Here is a 19,512-nt window from a genome sequence, read left to right on the forward strand (position 1 = left end):
ACTCCAAGATATCAAATACTAAAGCATGTTTCCTTAACAACTACAATTCAGAATGTAAACCTTTATTTCTTTAAAGCCCAGAAACTCTCATTTTTAAACACTGTGCAACTATCCTTTGAAGGAAGCAATCTGCAGAACTGCCAAACCTACATGGAACGAAGACAAGAGATTGTATCAAAATGACATGCCTCCAAAAAGCCGAGTTTCTTTCCTGCCAGAGAGAAATGACAAACGTGCATTGCAATTAGTGCAAGAAACAATACTATCTTTGCATTTGCAGACTGGGAAAAAAACTACAGTCTGATGTTTACACAGCAGTAAATAAAGTGAGAAAACTTTTGAGTTGGGTAATAAGCACATTTTTCCTCTTCAATGTTGAATGACAGTGAATCATTAAACACCCATGAGGTGAGGTCTTTCACATTTTGCTACTATGAAGATTAGAATATTGCAGAATTCCCTAGTGATTGATAAATTAATAAAACCCAAACCAAGTAATTTTAGAGTCCACAGGAACTGCATAGCTCCATTTTTTCCCACTGTTCTACAGCAAGTGAGAGGGTGCAAACCTTGCCAAAGCTTGATGAATTAAAGAAAAAAAAACTGAGGAAATGGTTTGCCTGCAACACCCAGGGCTTGGATGCAGCAACCCACATGTCAAGAACCAAATATTTTTGTAGCAGAAAAGCCAGGGACTACTGTCTCTTCATGTAAGTGGCATTTCCACACACCATCCCCCCTGCCATTTATTATCAATACTTTGGTCCTTTCCAGACATCCTGTCTCCACTTACATTCCATTTTCAGTTTGCCCTCAGCTGGCAAGCACAAGATGAATCCCAACCCTAAAAAAAACACAGGAAGATTTTTTTTTTCCCCAACTATCAGACCACTGTATTTCTTCAGAAACACTTTCAAAGTATTCAACTTGAAATGCATTTCAAATACTTGAAGCACTGCTGCTCCAAATGCAACGAAACAATTCAGACACGGATGTAAGATACAAGTTTTATGTAAGATTTACACAGGACTGTAAAGTAAAGGAAAAGCCTTAAATGAGAAAGCAAGAAGCTGCAAGTAATAAAAATGTGACCAGGTGAGGAAGAGGAAAGAAATGGACACACGTGCCATGGTATCTTTAATTTCAGCTCTGCTGCCCCACCAGTCTGAACAAGTGCAACACAGACAGCAAGAAAACAAGAGGCACTTTGTGCAGTGTGCAGCTCTGGAGTAGGGAAGAGAAACGAGAGATGAAAAGTGTCTCTTGTAATGCAAAGAATGCAGCAAAACTCAAGGATCCTAGCAATACCACTGTCAAAGAAGTCTTGTTTGTTCCTGCAGTGACTCAGTGTCCAGGCAGCAGGAGAAAGGTGTGCACCCTGCAAAGCTGAGATGGGCAGGAGAAGCCATGAGAACCTGAGAGGCAGCACTTTTCCCTTGAGATTATTCCTTACCTCAACCAGAACTCCAGCACGTCAGAGCAAAACTCTCCCTGAGCCAGAGATCCTCTCAGAGAGCACCCAGGAACTTCTCCCACCTATCAACGCCTTTCAGTGGATACCAATCAAATGGGAAGGGCAGAAAATCATGAGCTCAATGAATTGACTATTTTCTGATTCATGACCTGGGGCACTCAGATGAAAAAGGAACTGCACTCTGCTTCCATGGTTCTGGAAGGGAGCACACAGGTTTTTTTAGCCTAGCCAGCAGAAGTATGTGCCCAGCTCAGGTAGGTCAAAGAGATCTAAAGCATGACAAACACAGACCACAAAACAGGTGAAACAGCTGGAGGATCCAAATTAAGTCTCTGCTCACAAACCAACAAAGTCTGGTTTTGTGGCTTATCAAACATCCCAGAAAAAACATCATTATGCAGAAAACCATGAAGTAGCATTCTGTGAGTGAAAGCTTCTGAAGTGGGTCTCAAAACAATGTTTTTGTCAACTGTATTTAAGACTTTGTATGAGTTAATGCAATTTAAAGCATCATAGACCTACTCTGAACTTCAAAGAAAATGTTGTGTATTTTTGTCAGCTTTTCATATTTAAAATTTAAGCGTTGAAAGAAAAATATTTCCCAAAGTAACTCCTCTGATTTGATGTCCACTTGTGCTGCCAGACTAAGTTCTGCTCATTTTCTTCATTATTTTATTTATTGATTAACACTCAATAAAAGTGGATCAACTTTTATTTCTTAAAAGTACAAAAATCTATTATTACTCCACAATTTCAGCTGGGGAAAAAAATGGTTTTATAAAACCCATACTACAAGCTGACCCTGTCTTGCGCCCCGAAACAGACAGCAAAATAAAGTCACGTAACAACAACAAATTACATTAGTGATGCTTAAGGCAAAAAAACCAAACTGGTTTATTCAAAACGGGTGAAGGTAAATAAGTAACTCTCCCCGTGTGAGGATGGGCACCATCCTGATGAATTTCCAGCAGGCAAATACCTTCTGCTCTCATACAATAAAATCATTCAGAGACAGTAACTCACATGACTTGTTTCAAAGTGACACATAAGGGAGTGACACTGCAGCCACCTGGCAGCTGGCCACAAACTCGCTCCACTGAAAGGAATTTATTCAGAACAGAGTCAACAACAAATCCTTAAATATTTTAACTTGGCAGAAGTAAACCTGGCTCAACACCACTACATTCCAAGCCTCCTGGAGCTCCAGGTTAACATACATATGTATAGGTGCTCTGGCTAAGTGTCACCTGGGAAAAACAAGAGACTCGTGCCTGTCTAAATTCTGTATGCTGGTTCAGCCAGCAGGACTGTCCCACGGCTGGTACCAACCCCCCCCACAAACCTCACACCCCTTCAGCAAGATGATGTTGTTGGCCGAAGGCAGCAATTAACGCTCTGGAAATGTTTGCTTTAGAAACAATCCGCTGATGTGCATTAAAGAGACACATAAGGTGCCTGGAATGTGGGGTTGAAAGTGCTTTAATGAATAACCCAAAACACCTCTCAAATATGAGGCAACTTAAGACAAGTCTGAAGCCAGACTCTAGCCAACACAGCATTCTGGGTGCTGTACCTATGGACAGATGCATTCACACACGTGCAGCACCCTTCAGCAAAGCTCCTCTTCACCACAGAGTGCATTGATATTTCTGCTAGTCCTACATTATATTAAGGATAATGGAAGCATCCACACAATGCTGCTTTGCTTCAGCTTTCCCTGTAGTTAAGATAAAGCTGTTGTATCTTTATCCTTATCTGTACCTCTGATACACAGAGCATGAGACAAGCTGTCATTGTGGCAAATGAACAAAGCATTTTAATTTATTTAGCTCTGCTGGTCCCTCAGCTGCTTCAGTTATCAACAATACTGCATTTGCAATAGAAGGAGTGGTAAAACGGCAATATACACACAGAAGTGAAAAAGGTGGTGTGATTGCTATGGAAGTCTATCACCGAGAAGCTGATGTGCGCACAAAATGCAAATCAGCTTTAAAGGTCTGCAAATGGTGACAAGCCAGAGAAGCTGCATTCTCAGTTTTTCCTCACTTGCTTCACTAGCCTCATCTACATCATAAACAGGGGACTCAAAAAATTCAAACCAATATGAACAATAAACCAATGCATAATCTGAAAGTATAAATTTCAACCTAATTTCTGATATTTTTCCTGTTTCAAGGATGCATCGTTGTCAGGAAAAACACTACCTGCCACTGTCTACTTTTCCTGACAATTTTTTTTTATTTTTGGCATTGTCTGAGTGGCCAAGATGGAGACAACTCTTCACAGTGAATCACAGAATCATTAAGGTTGGAAAATATCTCCAATACCACAGAGTCCAACCTTTGATCAAACACCACTCTGTCACCCAAACCAAAGAAGCCCCAGCTGTTTCTTGAACACCTGCAAGGATGGTGACTCCTCCTCCCTGGGCAGTCCATTCCAATGCCTGACAAGCCTGTCAGTAAAGAAATCCTTAAGTGAAGATCTGCTGCCCAGAATCATCAAGCAGAGGAGCCAAGGACAAAAGCCTTCTCTCATTCCATACTCGCCAGTGAGAGGTTAGCTGTGGGCCTCCTTCTTATACAGCAGGAAAGTGCATATCCATGGAGATCACACCATCACAGGAGAGAGAAACTCAGCAGCAGGGCCAGGGCAGGTCTGCCCAGAATACAGCTGTTTAGAGAAAACATTGCACAGAGCAAGGGAACTAGGATTTTGGTCAGATTTCTCATCTCAGGAAGAAAGGGGGAATGATGAACTTGTGAAGTTGCCCCATCCCTGGAAGTGTTCCAGGCCAGGTTGGATGGGGCTCTGAGCAACCTGGTCTAGCAGATGTCCCTGCTCATGGCAGGGGGTGGCATGACATGATCTTTAAGGTTCCCCTCCAACCCAGGCAATTCTGTGATTCTTTAAGCTTTAGAGTTTTCAGAATGCTTTGTGTGCAAGTACCTTCAGAAGGGAGCGGGGAAACTTTCTTGGAGGGTTTTGGTGCAAAATTCTTACTTGCAGATGAAGACAGATGTTGCTTATGCACGACCTGCTACTCCAGGCATCAGTGTCCACTCTGCTGATGAGGACAGTTCCTAGAAGGAAAAAAAGACAAAAAAAGACAAATATTGTTTTATATATATATAAATAATTGTTAGTGAATCAACCTTCCTGAGGATGAAATTCACTTCCCGCTCCTTCCTTTAATGTTTTAGAAAAAACACAGTGTTCACCTGGCACCTACAGATCCACAACAGCCTGGTACCCACAAGCAGTATTTTATTTTTGAAAAGTTAGTTCAAAAGAAACGTGGAATACTGTTCTTAATTTGCTGCTTCTCATACCTGGTGTGACATGTTCCTGGTATAAATAACTAAGTGTGGTAAACAACACTTCAACAACTTTCCAGAACATTAGGGGGAAAAAAAAAAAGAAAAAAACCCCCCCCACACACACACAAAAAAAAAAGAAAAATCCACCCTAAGCACTGTATTAGGTAGTCACGAGCATCTACCACTGGTAAATTGTAAATATAGGAGATTGTGAAATAATCTTCTTTCCCAATTTTCTTTTTAAGGAAAATAATCCTCAGACTGGAACACTTCCAGATGTCTAACCCTCCAAGTGCTCTGGAGCTGCACACCCTGACTCCCTCACAGCTCTGAATCACGAGCAATGCATGCACAAACAGCCAAACAAACTGGGCAAAAGGTAACAAATCCCAAAGTGCTGATTAAGACTAATAATCAGCTTGGAAGGGATGCTTACTACAACAATGTTTAACAGCATCATTGTGACAGACATGGCCTAATATTATGGCACAGACAAGGAGAACGTGTGAGATGTGGTTATTTTTAAGCCTTCATGACCAAAAATTTTATGGATAATATTTTAAAGGAACTTATCTATTATATGTAACTCTACATGGGAATGTTATAGACTGCAGCATGGAAAAACACCTCTAAATCAGAAAAACCTTCCACTGGTATTTCAGCATCTCCTCTACCACTGTTGTCAGACACTGAATTTTGTCCAGACAAAATGTTTGTCTCCTAATATCTCTCCAATGGAAAGATGTAATAAGCACCAACTCCAGCATAAGAACATCATAACAGTTCAGAAAACAACAAAAATCTCTTAAAGATCAGGAAAAGAAGGGAGGTCTGTAAAACACCAGACCATGTATAGGATTCAAAGCCCTATAGGAACAATTGCTTCTCTCATTATAGCCTGAAACCCCACAATAGGACATTCAGGAGCTCCAGAAGTCTCAGGCACATATCAAATCATTTCCACCATGACTGACTCAATATGCAGCTTTCATTCACAAGCCTATATTAATTAAATTCCTGGGTTGCCAGAATATGTTTTCGTGATGCTGTGCACTTTCCACTCTGTAGACCCACTAACATTTACTAACAGTTCTCATGAGCCTTTTACTCTACCTCTGAAGTGAACAGAATAATTTTGGTGAGTTTATGTCTCTCAGCTGAGAAGCTGAAATTTAACAGAAGGAAGATATGCTTGTTAAATCTCCTTAATGTATTTGATTGCAGTTCCATTAGAGAACATTCCTGTAAGTTCTCTACTCATGTTTATTGACCATATAGTCCTAAGTAGGGTCAAGCAGTCATAGAAAATGCAGAACATTCATCTATCCCACCACATCAGGTTAAGTCACCAGTGCTTGAGCCCCAGTTACTTACCAATCCCCACTTACATGTTAGATTAGGAAAATAAATCTGGTTTTAGGATACAGATGGTGAATTAGTTAATCCGGAGGCACAGATGCTTGAAATTTGCTGGGGGGGAGAGATAGAGAAGAGAGAAATAATCATCCCAACCTAAACTATGAAAACTCTGCTTTGAGATACTAAAAGTGGTCTTCATCTACTGCAAACTGATCAGCTGCCAATACACAAATAGTAAATATTTCAATTACTGCTGTTTGTTAATTACCCCAGGACACTTTATAGAAAAGCCAAAGAAGAGTGGATTCTGAACCTGAGAACGGAGTGGCCGTGACGCTGATCCAGCAGCAGGGACCGACACTTCCACTCCAACAGAGCAGCATTATCCGCAGCTCTACTGAAACCCTAAAGCTCTTCTCAGACCGCTCTGCAAACTGAGTGGGAAGGAGTAAGGATAAGAGCCACATTCTGTCCTTAGGGACCCCTATTAAATCAGATTCCCAACATCAGCCACTTCCTCTTTGTTTTCCTCAAGCCATATGGCTTCCTGACAAAATCTGTACAAACAATAAATCCATTAATCAAGCCACTGCTGGAGGAAAAGGCACTTTTTTTTCCCCTTCCCTTCATCAATCCAGACATTTTAATGGAGATGTTTTATGTATTTTATTTTATGAAAGTCCCAAGGAAAATACTAAAGTGGTCTTTGTTCTCACACTGCAGCCCCAGTTCCAGTTCGTACTTGTAGGAGATCCTCACATAAAATGCAAAGATACAGGAATAGAGAGAAGTCAGTCAGACCAACAAGAAAGGAGTCCAGCCCAATTGAATCTTAGCAGGCACACAGCATAAATTGCTGCCTAGGTTCACTGGCATGGTGTCTCAAAAAACTAAAAGTTACAAAGAATACAAAATTAACAGAAGTAGGTAAAATAAGAGAGGCATTAAAAGCCTATTCCCACAAGGCTCTGAGGAGATGCACATACGCAAATGCCAGACAGCTCAAAGGAAGAGCTTATTTTAAGAGACGCCACAAAAAAGGACTTCCCCAGAGGTCAGGTTTCTTTTTAAGGTGAACCAAGATGACCAACCTGCTACACAATCAATCTGTTTTGGTACCTCTACACTGGTAAAATGGTGCTGGTGATGATGTGCATCTCAGATGAGGAGGAAATAGACACCGCACATGCAGGGAACTCGGTGGGAGGGAGGAAACACAGAGAGCAGCAAGATTTCTACCTCCTGTAGGTGGGAAACTCCCTTTCCAGCAGGTGGAAAGATCTCCCAACTCCTCTGAAAGAAGGGAGAAGAATACTAAACCCAAACCTAACCAGGTTCATTCTTTCACCAAACGAAACATACATTTGAGGGACTGCTGGAAATGCAAACTGTCTGTTCTGATGATCTGCTCCCATGGAGGCTTTTCCCAAAACTTCTTTGACTGAACTTTTATTAGTCAATAGTCTGCAGTGCAGGAGGATTGGGAAGAACAAGAAATTACTTTCCAACTCAGGCGGTCTCTTTCAGTCACACACTTCTAAAGCAACTGTGACCCTTCCACTCACATGGAAGGAAAACAAGACTGGCATGGTAACAAATCTTTTCACCTTAAATCATATTTTATATTCTTCACAGGTGGTGCACAGCTTACTGGATGATCAAAACTGTTCCTCAATTCATGTGAACAAAAACAACCCTCTGTTTAAATGAAGTTCAGGAAACACAAAGCACTTTATGACACTGACAAAGACCTTACAGAGAAAGAGCATTAAAAAATGGTGCGAATTTCACTTTTCAAAACTTGGGGTGGATTTTTTGGTGGGGGGGGAGGTGGTGTTTGCAGTTTTTTAACTACAGGAAAGCAGCATTCTTGATTAAAAGCAGGAAATCTTGGAAATTACATCCCTTTCTGTCTGTTGAATTAAGTAACAATTAGCCACAAAGCAGAAAAAAAAAAAAATACAGAAAGAATAGCTTAGAAAGTTTGAGTCACTATCCCAAAGGAGACACATCCGTAATGTCAACAAGGTCGGAACATTTCAGTCAGTTCTTGCAGATAATGGGAGATACAAGATGCTAGCTTCTGCTCCTATCAAGGCAGTGACAACTCTGAAAGACTGCAGATACTACTTGGAGCCTACACCACAATGAATTATTAGCCTTGAGGCCACAGCCTAGAAAGATACAGCATCATATCCGAAGTACGGATCTGTGGATGCCTTGAGGTAGTGATGAAAGGTATGTTTGCTTTGGAGAGGGCGGTGAGGAGGATCAGGTGCTGCCAGCTAGGGAGGCCTTTTACCACACCTGGGGCAGATGGTCCCAATTATCTTCTCATCACTGGTAATCAGAAGTCATCCTTCAGCAGCTATATAATAACCTTTGTAGAAATAAACCTGGGATTGCCGTTTGGCTTCTAGGAAGAGGAGAGCTTGCCTGTCTCAAGTCAGTCAGAACAGGCAGCATCCTGGCTTGGAGTCTCATTAACAAGCCCGAGGTATGAAGCTCTGCAGATATAAGACAGTGTCTTCACATCAGGTGTGAAAACAGAATGCTGACAAGACAATTTAGGGGCACACCACTGGGGAGGAGAAGGCAGTTCTCCCTCCTGCCAGCTTACTCTTCTGCCCTTTCTGACCCTGTTCATTCACAGCATGTGCTCCCAAATTAGCAGGATGGGTATCGCCCTGCTTTGGCTACTGCTTTTACCTACAGGGACAAAACTGGTCCAGACTGGAAGCAAGACACATTATTAGGAGACTATAAAGAGCATCAAGCTCTTCACGTCTTCACTGACTGCAGCCACATGTTCATGTCCTCACTAGACTGCTGAAGGTGGCCAGTTGTAAGATCCAAAACATTTATTGTCTCTCTTCCCTGAGCAACCCAAGACCTCAAATAGAACTGAGGGAGGACTTGTCTAGCCTGGAATTCACTGCACCATAAAGTCCCATACCCTGTGTGATCAGGAGCAACACCATTTACATCTCAGAAAAGAAGGTGCTTCTTTGTTACCGCTATTTAGCTATCCTCCGGAAGAGAAAATAACTGCTTATCTTCAAATTCAGCCCTAAACTACTCCTTATTTGCTCACAACATTGTGTCCTAGTTCTTTAAGCTCTACTGTGGTGTTGAAAAGCAAGTGCTACAAAGAAACATGTTGACACATAAACCAAGAAGAATGAAACTAAAGCTATAAAGCGGCTTGATGCAAAAGACAAGTCTTGACTGAAATCTCCAGAGTTCTGCCTGTCATTTGTCTCCTTGCAAGTACGTGAAGGGCATTTGCTTTTCAGGAACAAGAGGCTTGAATTCATTTAATACATTTCTAAGCCTTCAGAGTTCCAGTTGTTGAGAAACAAGAAAGAAGAACACTTGAAGTGATGTATTTTCTTTTTGTGTAAACAACACAGCCAAGAGAGTCTCGGCACATGAGCTCAGAGGACATCAGAGCAGAATATCCACAGGCAGAGAGCGCTGCTTTCTCTTTCTCCAAACTAACACTTTGTTTTGCAAGCCCTGTGATTAAAGCCCAGGGAGCCATTACTCCAGGATGAAAAGAGAACAGCAGAGAACCATCACAACTCACCCACAGATTCACCTGCACGTCCTACTCTACTCCTTCATCCCCGCGGCTGCACCTGGAAAACACCAGGAGGACTGCACAGAAACCAGGAGTTTCTCTTCTTGTCAGCAACACTTCACTACTTCATTTTTTTCCACACAGGAGCACTGAGGTGTCACACTCACTGACAGGAGGAATGCTTTCCTCTGCTTCTTCCTCCATCCCTGGAAGCACCATGGTTCCAACAAGCTGCTGATCAGAGGACTCCTTCCCAAAACACTGCCCAGGCCACACCAAGGATTCCTTCCCAAAACACTGCCCAGGCCACACCAAGGATTCCCTCCCCAAAACTCTGCCCAGGCCACACCAAGGATTCCCTCCCCAAAACACTGCCCAGGCCACACCAAGGATTCCCTCCCCAAAACACTGCCCAGGCCACACTGCTGTGGTTCCACACAGTCAGGCTCACTTGACAAGGCCATTATCCAACAGAACAAAGTCATGGCAAGAATTCGCTTTGCTGGTGAAAACTTCTTTTTCACTCACAGTCAACCCAAGCCTGCCCTCTGATTTACAGAGAGCAGCTTCATCACTTTACATTCCTGCCTTACCTGCACAATTTCACACTTGACTACTAGTTCTTCAAACACAGCAAACTCTTGCCATACCTACCTATGACTAAGTATCTTGCCCTGGTTCTCAGAAAAGCATGTATGAGAAAGCATATTGAAAGAAAAAGAGCAAGAGACTGAGTAATACAGTGAAGCAGCATTTAGCAGAAATCAGGATTACGCCTGGCTGCCCACACCCCCACTGACCCGTCTGCATTGGAGGTTAGCTCTTGTTATTAATCCTAGTGGTTAGAACTACAGGAAGGCATTTTAAAGGAACCATTCAAGTTAAAACATGTATGTCATTAAGCATGCACATCTCTGAAAAAGCACAGTTGGCAAAGTCATCCAGGTATTTAGGCAACACAGAAGGGGGTAGCACATAAAAATAGAAGTACAATGACGTGCCATTTGCTTTCATTTCTTTCCTTGAGGATAAGTCTATCTAACAGTAACTGAAAACAAATAATGGAATAAGACTCTGGGTGATTTCCATTTGTGGTAGTTAAAACCATGTAGAACTAATGAAAAATAAACCCTAATCTCCCTTTCCAGAAGAGCTGTGGCTGCCCCATCCCTGGAAGTGTCCAAGGCCAGGCTGGATGGGACTCTGAGCAACCTGGGATAGTGGAAGGTGTCCCTACCCATGGCAGGGGGTCGGGACAGGATAAGCTTTACAGTCCCTTCCAACCCAGGCTATTGAGATTTTATGATTCCTTTACCATTGAGCAGGTGTCCCTGCCAGCAGAATGACTACGCTGGTGGCAAAGCAGTGGCTCACCAAGCAGCAGTGGTTCACCATGCAGACTGCAGTACAGCCAGAATCCTCCAGTTTTCTCACAGTTAATGTTACAATTCCTGAGTAAACAATGCTCCACTTTCTAGGCACTGCCAGACAATTACAATTTCCATTTCCACACCATATCAATTTATAGGCAATTCTTGAGAGCCTGTTCTATTTTTGAAAATAATGAAAGACTGTTGCTATCTTTGCAAGTAAAAACCTTCTTCTCTTCCTCTCTGGGTTGTTCACACAGCATCCCTTTGTGTGATGAGTTAGCCTGGTTTTGTATGAGCACCAAGGTAGGTTAGTTTGCAGAGAGCCCACATCAGGAGCATAAAATAATTAAGATATCAGGATTAAACCGTCACTGTTTGTAAACTCAAAGTGGTTCAGTTTAGGATTAACCCAAGCCAGCAAAAATATCCAGTGTCAAACCAGTTCTGTCTGTAACCTCAACAGAACATTCAACATTGCTCTACATTTCCAAATAACCCTTTCAATACAAGACAGCTCTCACCCAAACCAGTGATTTTCCAGAGGGTTTAAAGGTTAACTTCAATTACCCTTTTCTTGGCAAGGAGTCATAACCCACTGCTAATAACCCCGATTCCAGACTTCTTAGAACTGCACAGGACAAAGCAAAGCACTTAAGACAGTGCCCTCAGCAGCAGCAAAACCTAGCAGGTGACAGAGAAATCCAGCCCCTGTTCCAAAGGCCTGCAGTGCTCTCTTTTGTGACTGCCACCCTGCAGGCAGTGCACTGCTGCAGCCTTCCATTTGATTCCACAAACTCATCTTCTCCCCGTTTCCAAAGCACACAGCTCCACTGACACTTGAAAGCAGAATTCTGAACTGTACCCTTCTTCCTGCCTGCTCTATTTCTTGCTGGCCCACGTGGCACCCCTCAGTTCTGAGTGAACTGGGTACGGAATCAAATCCACATCTGTAAGAGCCAGAAGCTCACAAGGAGTCCAGCAATATGCACGAGGCAACAAAACTACACTGCTGAGAAGATAAAAAGAGCCAGTGAATTCCCCCGGCCATGCCAGTGCTCATCCAGAAGGAAAGGACATCACCAAGACAAACCACTTTCACTCAGGAGAGCAATCAAAACCCCACCTCTTGGTTCTGTCTCCGTATACAAGGCAAAGTTAAAGTGCTCAAGGGCCAAAGAGACTTCATATTATCATCAATACATTAAGAGATCTTTATTTGAGATGATGTAATGAAAAAAACGTCATTAATGTATGTGAAATATGGAAAAGTGGACAACATGTCATTCTCTTGTTTATGGTGAAACACCCCGAAAGTAACTCAATTTCAGTATAAGAATAATACAGTAAGTTTGTTAAGCAATAATTTCTTCCAGATAACTTGTGTCTGCAAATAGCTTCCACCTAATGAACTTCAAATGTCTTTAACTGAAAGCACACACCGGTTAATAAGAGGTAAAATACCGAAATGTGCAGCTGTTATGTATTTCATGGCTGTAAAAAACAGTCACAGATGGCACCTGCGGAGAGCAAGGCCAGGCCTGAAAGCTTGCAGATTTCCAGCTTCCTCCACGAGCATTTGTCCTTGGGGGAGATGAGTACCCTCTACCAGTCCTTCACCAAACATCCCTGCCCTGTGCCATCGTGTTCCCCTCCCAGAATGTGTGAGGAAATATTATTGGGATTATAATACACCATTTCTCAGTTACTAACCAAAGAAAAAAAAACACCTTACAGCAGCTACTGCTATTATATAATCATGGATTTCTTTTCATGTGGAGCTTTAATCTCTCACTTCATTATGTAGTCAAGAGATGCCAAACATCCTTTTTCTTTCCTTGCAATTACCCGTGAGTCAGTGGAAGACAAACACAGAGCTGATTTTTGCTGGATTTACTGCACTCTGTCCAAGGAAATTTAATCAACCCTCTGTGTGACAAATTCCAAGTACACTTGGACCTCACACAGGTGCAAGTGTAAGGCAAATGTGTGAGAGAAAAGTTAATTTCTCTGTGGCAATCCACTGCCTCCTTCCCAAACAGCAGGAAGTAAAGCCACAGCATTTGTCTCTCTTGAGACTTTAACTTAGAAAATACCCTCTAGAAAGTGATCAAGGCACAGCAGTTTCAGAACTAATTACAATCTCTAGTTGGACACTTACCGGTAGTTAATTAGCACCTGGGAGACACAAGGGCCAACTCATCAGCAGCTACCAGGAAATGCAATTTATGCCATTAAAATCTTGGAAATTTACTTATTTATTTGGCAGTATATAGGTACATAACAAGTTCTTGCTTCATCTACTACAAAACTTAATTTTTGTCATTAGCAACACAACTCAACACTTAAAAGGTCTCTGATAATCAAGAAGAAAGCATCACTTTACCGTCCAGTTCTACTGTTCAGCTTATGGCACAGGCTGGTGCTGTCACTGTTAAATCAACCTCCTCACATCTCATACCAACGGGGTTCCTAAACGTAAATAATTAATTTTAATGTAAACATTTAAATCAAGTTTTCTTATATATACATGACCCCTATCAGTCAGTACTTGAATTCTCTGAGAAAGGTATATTTTGGGGGGTGAGATGCAAGGTATGGGATGGGAGACAAGGAAAAGCTACTTTAATAGACGACTGCTCAAGTCTACTAGGTCAAACAAAAAAAAAAGGGAAGTAACCACAAAAATGTTTGTCACAACAAAGAAGATAATGGGCTGGTTAAAAACACCTTATAGAGCAAAGTGAAAATAAACACAATAAAGCTTAGTGGCAACCCTGCCTATGGCAGGGAGTTTAGACCAAAATGATCTTAAAGCTCTCTTCCAACCCAAACCGGTCTGTGATTCTAGATAACCAGACTCCCCAAGCACTGGAACAGTGGAATGAGAGAAAAATCTTCATATTCCCAAAGCTTTTTCTTCACAAGATCTTCAAAGCAGGGAATCCTTTATTTTTTAAGTTTTCCTAACTGAGTAACGAAGTCCTCACATTAACCCCAGAGACAGACCAAGGCAGAAATCAACATTTTATTCAGACCCTTCCTTAAAGTTGAGCAACCAGTTACTTATTTACTTTTTTGTTTGTTTGCTTGGTTTTGGTTGGGGACTGTCAGACTCATTACCTCATTAAATTAAGTGCTCAACACAAGCCAGACAGAACAAAAAGATTTCTCCAGAGTTCAAAAGCAAGACTGACATCCTGCTGCCATTAGCAGAAAAAACAGGAAAGGAATCAAGATAGGGAAAAGCAGCAATAAAGCCCATCGTGTCTGTTACACTGTTCTCAGACTTCTGTGGAACTCTCAGTTTGGAGCAGTGGCCAGCAAACCCCAAAATTCCCTTTGAAAAGATCCCATGCACTGTAACAACATGTAGGAGGTCCAGACTTCTGCAGTTCAAAGCCAGAGAGCTGCAAACACACAAGACCAACATGTTGTAAAGATGTACTGATACCTTTCAGAGTCCTGCTCAGTCAAGGGAGACCTGAAGCCAAGTGGCCAAAAAAATAGGCTGCCCTGGCCTGCTGATAAACAACAGCAAGTCTGGTTCTTTTGATGACTTGGCCATTTTTCAATGTGTTTTTATCAAAGCTCTTCTTTCAACTACATCTAGACACAATTTTATAAGTTCTCCTCCCCCCCAAACCTAGTTGTTCACAAAACCACAAACATTTTGTTAAAAGACATTACAAATATAATACTCAGAATTACAGAACAGCCTGGAATGGAAAGGATGCTGAGTATCATCCCAGCCCAGCCCCCTGCCACAGGCAGGGACAGCTTCCACTGTCCCAGCTTGCTCAGAGCCCATCCAGCCTGGCCTTGGACACTGCCAGGGATGGGGCAGCCACAGCTGCTCTGGGCAGCCTCTGCCAGGGCCTCAGCACCCTCACAGGGGACAATTTCTTCCTCATATCCCATCTAAATCTCCTCCTCTCTGTCAGTGTGAAGCCATTGCCCCTTGTCCTGTCACTCCAGGCCCTTGTCAAGAGTCTCTCTCCATCTTTCCTGTGGGCTCCCTTCAGGCACTGCAAGGCCACAGTGAGGTCACCCCAAAGCCTTCTCCTCTCCAGGCTGAACCATCCCAATTCCCTCAGCCTTTCCTCCCAGCAGAGCTGCTCCATCCCTGTGCTGCCCTTGGTGTCCCTGCTCTGGCCTGGCTCCAGCAGCTCCCTGTGCTGGAATTTGGAGATGGTTTTACTTAACACTGACTCAGATCCCATCCAAATTACACCAATTCTGATGAGCTCTCACACCTTCAATTTCCAGAATTTCAGTGAAAACCAAGAAACAGCTAATTAAAGCCTTAGTTAGGATAGCTTCTTCCCTGCGGCAAAGGGAATCCACCTACACACGAAAACTTACAAAACAGTCCATAGCAAAGCGTAAATATTGCCTGAAACTAACACTCACAATCAATGAAACAGCTTTTGAAACTGCAAATACAACAAAGAGGCTGAATAGAATGTTTTGACCTTCTTTGAAAATGACAAAGACTAACAGTGTTAGAAGGCTTTTGGAGGCTAAGAGATGCACAGCTTGTTTCTATAAAAAGTCTAATGCCAACTCATTTAAAAATACTCTTGCTACTACATCCAAACAGCAGGTGGGTACACAACAACACCTGAGAGCTGAGACACAGCAACAACCAAACTGGGAGCAAAAGACTTGCACAGCAACCAAAGCCCATCACAAACCCATGGGACAGCCCTACCTCTCCGAAAATTATTTAATGGAAACATCTATTTTTCTCCTTTATGTTTCACACCACTTAATGAAAGGCTCAGAAGATAACAAGTGATGAAATCACCTGAACAAAAAAGTTCATATCTTGGGAGTACTTGTCCCATGGATAAGGGATATCCCAGGATAGCTGGGAGCTGAACAAGAAAATCCTCACTAAGTTTCCTGTATTTACTCAAGACACGAAATTGCCTAGTTTGTTCATCCCTTTGCTAATTCCCACAAGGACACACAACAATTCCACCTCCAGAGAAATCAGAACAAACCAGTAATTACCTCAAAGTGCCTCAATGATGCCCTTAAGTAGGCAAATATTTCCTTATGGAAATGCCATAAAGGCACCTAAAATTCCACTGGGCAGAAATAAATATCACCGCAAGGTCTGCATTTGTATTCCTTCTATTGTGTGCTTTCTTGCTGCACCATCAAGTGCAGTCTGCACAGCTTACTCTTTGAATTAATGCTTTGTGAAACACAACACAAAGAACACTCAGTTATTAATATTAATCCTTAAGTCTTATGTTAAGAACACACCAACTCAGTTGACTTAGCATAGTTATGCGTTAAAACGATCAAAAGCTTTAAAGGATGTTTACATAGTTTCTAAGATTAGCCAAATACTAAGTGAAAATCCTACTTTATGGTGAGAAAATGGGCCACTTCTCAATACATTAACAACGCCTTAATTTTTTGAGTTAAAAGCCACATTCAAACATTTTTACTAGACATTGCCCCTTATAATCATTGGACAACATCTGAGTTCAGGCAGTCTCTTCAGCTGGATGAGACATCTATAGCAATGAAAGTTTTATTCAGCTTCATAAAAAGTATCAACCTACAGCACTCTTTACAACTTAATACACCAGTTGCACACAATATTAAATTCAGCTGCAGTGACTGAGAACCCTCTTTGCTGACAGAAGCTCAAAAAATAATTCATTTTTCACCTGATCGATTACAGCTAAAAAATTCTATAGCGTAGACTGGTTCTCTGCCACAGCACCGACTCCCTACTGTGTTTAGACCTCTCTGTATTTCCAATACCAGAGATTCCAACAGAAACTACTGCTAATTAGGTAACTCCTGGAGCTCTATAAACAAAACAATGTTCTACAAACTGGTTATGAGGGCCTAATCTTGACTTGCCCCAAGCGGGTAACAGTGCCAGGCACAAGCACTTCTAACTTGTCACCAAAACCCTATTTTGCTCCCAAAAATCTACCAGTTTTAGGTTAGTACAACTTTCCTTCGCCAGATTTCTTTCAGGAAAAATATAGCTCCTTGTTCTTTGTGTTAGTCCACGTCTGCGAGGCACCAAGGAAAAGAAGAGATGTAGAGGCCAGGTAAGCAGTTTTAAAATAATTCTGTATGTACATGATTATCACAGGAAAGTTAGTAATTCTGGCAAAAGGACTACAACAATGTGGTCGGCAAAGCATTCCATCAGATTTTTCGAACATTCACAGGAGGCATTCAGAAACAAGGGGAAAAACCAACATGAAACAAAGCAACAAAGACTATCACTGATGTGCTACACAGGAACCAAACACGGCTCACTCACTGCTTATCTCAGGCTCCTAATAGCATTTTCAGGAGCAAGCCTTCCCTGACCACGAGTAACAGCCTGCTAGAACTGATAGAAAAATCTAAATCTAGAAAAATCTAATAGCTGACCCCCTCCCCACACACACCAAAAATCCCCAGTGCGGCCACACTATGAACCAAACCTTAAAAAGATTTATCCAGCACAAGAAGAATGTGCTGCTTCAGGAATTAACATCTCGTCACCCCACTGTGCTGGTGGTAGAAACTTTGCTCTTCAGGCATTCATTCACCAGGAAAATGGGAGAGTTCCCAACAGCCAGAGCAGGAGTTCAGCAGGACCAAAAGAGCGTTATACAACCTGAACAACTTTGCAAGTGATGGAGAGAGGCTTTGGGAATCCAGATGTTCAGCAAACGGCCCAGGAGTGCCACATTCCCAGGCACTGGATGCACCAATGCTCATGGTGCCTTCTCTGCAGAAGGCAAGAGCAGAGTGAAACACTACCTTTTTTTGTTTCAGAAAATGAATGAAAGTTTAATTAGCACAGAACCTCAGAGGATGCAGCTAAATTTTTTAAAGCCATGCCCAACAGTGATGAGGATTAGGAGTAACAAGAGTTATCTATATTTGATGCGTAGCAGAGGAACAAAATTATCAAACTCCACCAACATTAATCCAACCAGACACTCTTGTTGTTCATTTTTCTCAGTTACATTTTAGAAAGTACATTTTTTTATTACTATTATTTGAAAATAGAAATCTTATTTCTCTGCAATTTATTTCAGTCATTTTTGTCCTTCTCGCCCTTGAAATTAATTTGATGTAGAAAAGCACATACTTTGCATAGGACATAGTATCCCATATGAGAACAATTACTAAATTTTACTAAAAGTGACCTGGCATCACAAAGAAATTATTTCTTTACTACACAAAATATTTTTAAGATGGATATAAGATAGGGCAAAAACATTGGTTTGAACACCTCCTAAAGAACTCATTATAATAAAAAAAGCAGGCACACAAGTAAGACATTTCACCAAGCTATCATATTCACAATAAAAAACCCCATCATATAACACAAACCCATATTCTTTGTTTCATTCTTGGAAACACAATAAAAAACCTGAAAATCAGTTTTTAGAGTGAAGCCTCCAAAGCCGCAATGTTATTATCCCAATATGCTGTTATGCAATTCTTAATAAATAAGTTTTGGAATTGCATTAAAATCAGAATCAGCATTTTCTTGACAGTTTGCCATTAACAGACAAATAATTATTTAACCTCTGCCAGTGTAGCAAGCTGGTAGCAATCCAACTTAAAAGTTATTCCATTTCAAGCTTGTTTCCTACCCAACATTAAGTGAAATTGGCTTACATTACTTGACTAATGCAGTAAAGGCAAGACTCCTGTCACTTGACTGTAAAGAGTGTCTCGTACATTGGATATTATTGCATAGCTGAAACAAAAATATAATTTAAATGCAATAATATTTAACATTGCAGCACCCTATGTCCTAGAAAAGCCCTTGCCCACAGCAGCAGCTTTGCCACAGATGGAGTCTGAGGTGTAGATGGAAGCCCCACAGGGAATCCTGAAGGGTAAAACACACCCAGACCACCACTTCCCCATGCAAATAATTGCTTTCATTGCACCATTTAGAACTGAAAGGTCATACATCAAAACAAAGCTGTGTATTTGGAAAATAAACTTCTCTTGTGCATTTTTTTAAATCCAAAAAGAAGCAGAAATTAGACTGAATGGAGAGTTCAGAAAGCTCCTCGTAAGTATAACGCAGAACAGGTGGTGCTCTAAAGTCACAGCAGTAATGCACAGCTACAAAAAGCCTCACCCAAAACCAACCTGAAAAGCATGAGAGGGGTGCCTGTGGTACACCACATCAATCAGAATTCAAGTGGTTTGGGTTGGAAGGGACCCCAGAAATCATCTTGCTTCAAACCATTCCACTGTCCAGCCTGGCCCTGGACATTTCCAGGGATCCAAGGGCAGCCACAGCTTCTCTGGGCAACCTGTGCCAGGGCCTCACCACCTGCACAGGGAACAATTTCTTCTTAAAATCTGTTCACCATCATTCAGACTATTTCAGCTGCTGTTGCTGTA

General features: G+C 41.8%; 1 protein-coding gene across 5 annotated transcripts in view; it reads right to left on the reverse strand.

Annotated features, from left to right (window-relative positions):
* Positions 1-19,512, reverse strand: part of RASSF8 (Ras association domain family member 8) — a 75,777-nt gene that overhangs the window by 34,376 nt on the left and 21,889 nt on the right. For 2 of the 5 annotated variants that reach the window (XM_040061662.1, XM_040061656.1), the window contains exons 1-2: positions 13,493-13,578; positions 4,424-4,557 (exon numbers count right to left, since the gene is read on the reverse strand). The gene's annotated coding sequence lies outside the window, so the exon portion shown is untranslated. Of the gene's footprint in view, positions 1-4,423; positions 4,558-13,492; positions 13,579-19,512 lie in introns of those variants that run through there. The other 3 variants (XM_040061661.1, XM_040061659.1, XM_040061657.2) reach the window with 3 other exon arrangements.

This window comes from Hirundo rustica, chromosome 4 (assembly GCF_015227805.2).
Source record: "Hirundo rustica isolate bHirRus1 chromosome 4, bHirRus1.pri.v3, whole genome shotgun sequence".
Classification (NCBI taxonomy): domain Eukaryota; kingdom Metazoa; phylum Chordata; class Aves; order Passeriformes; family Hirundinidae; genus Hirundo; species Hirundo rustica.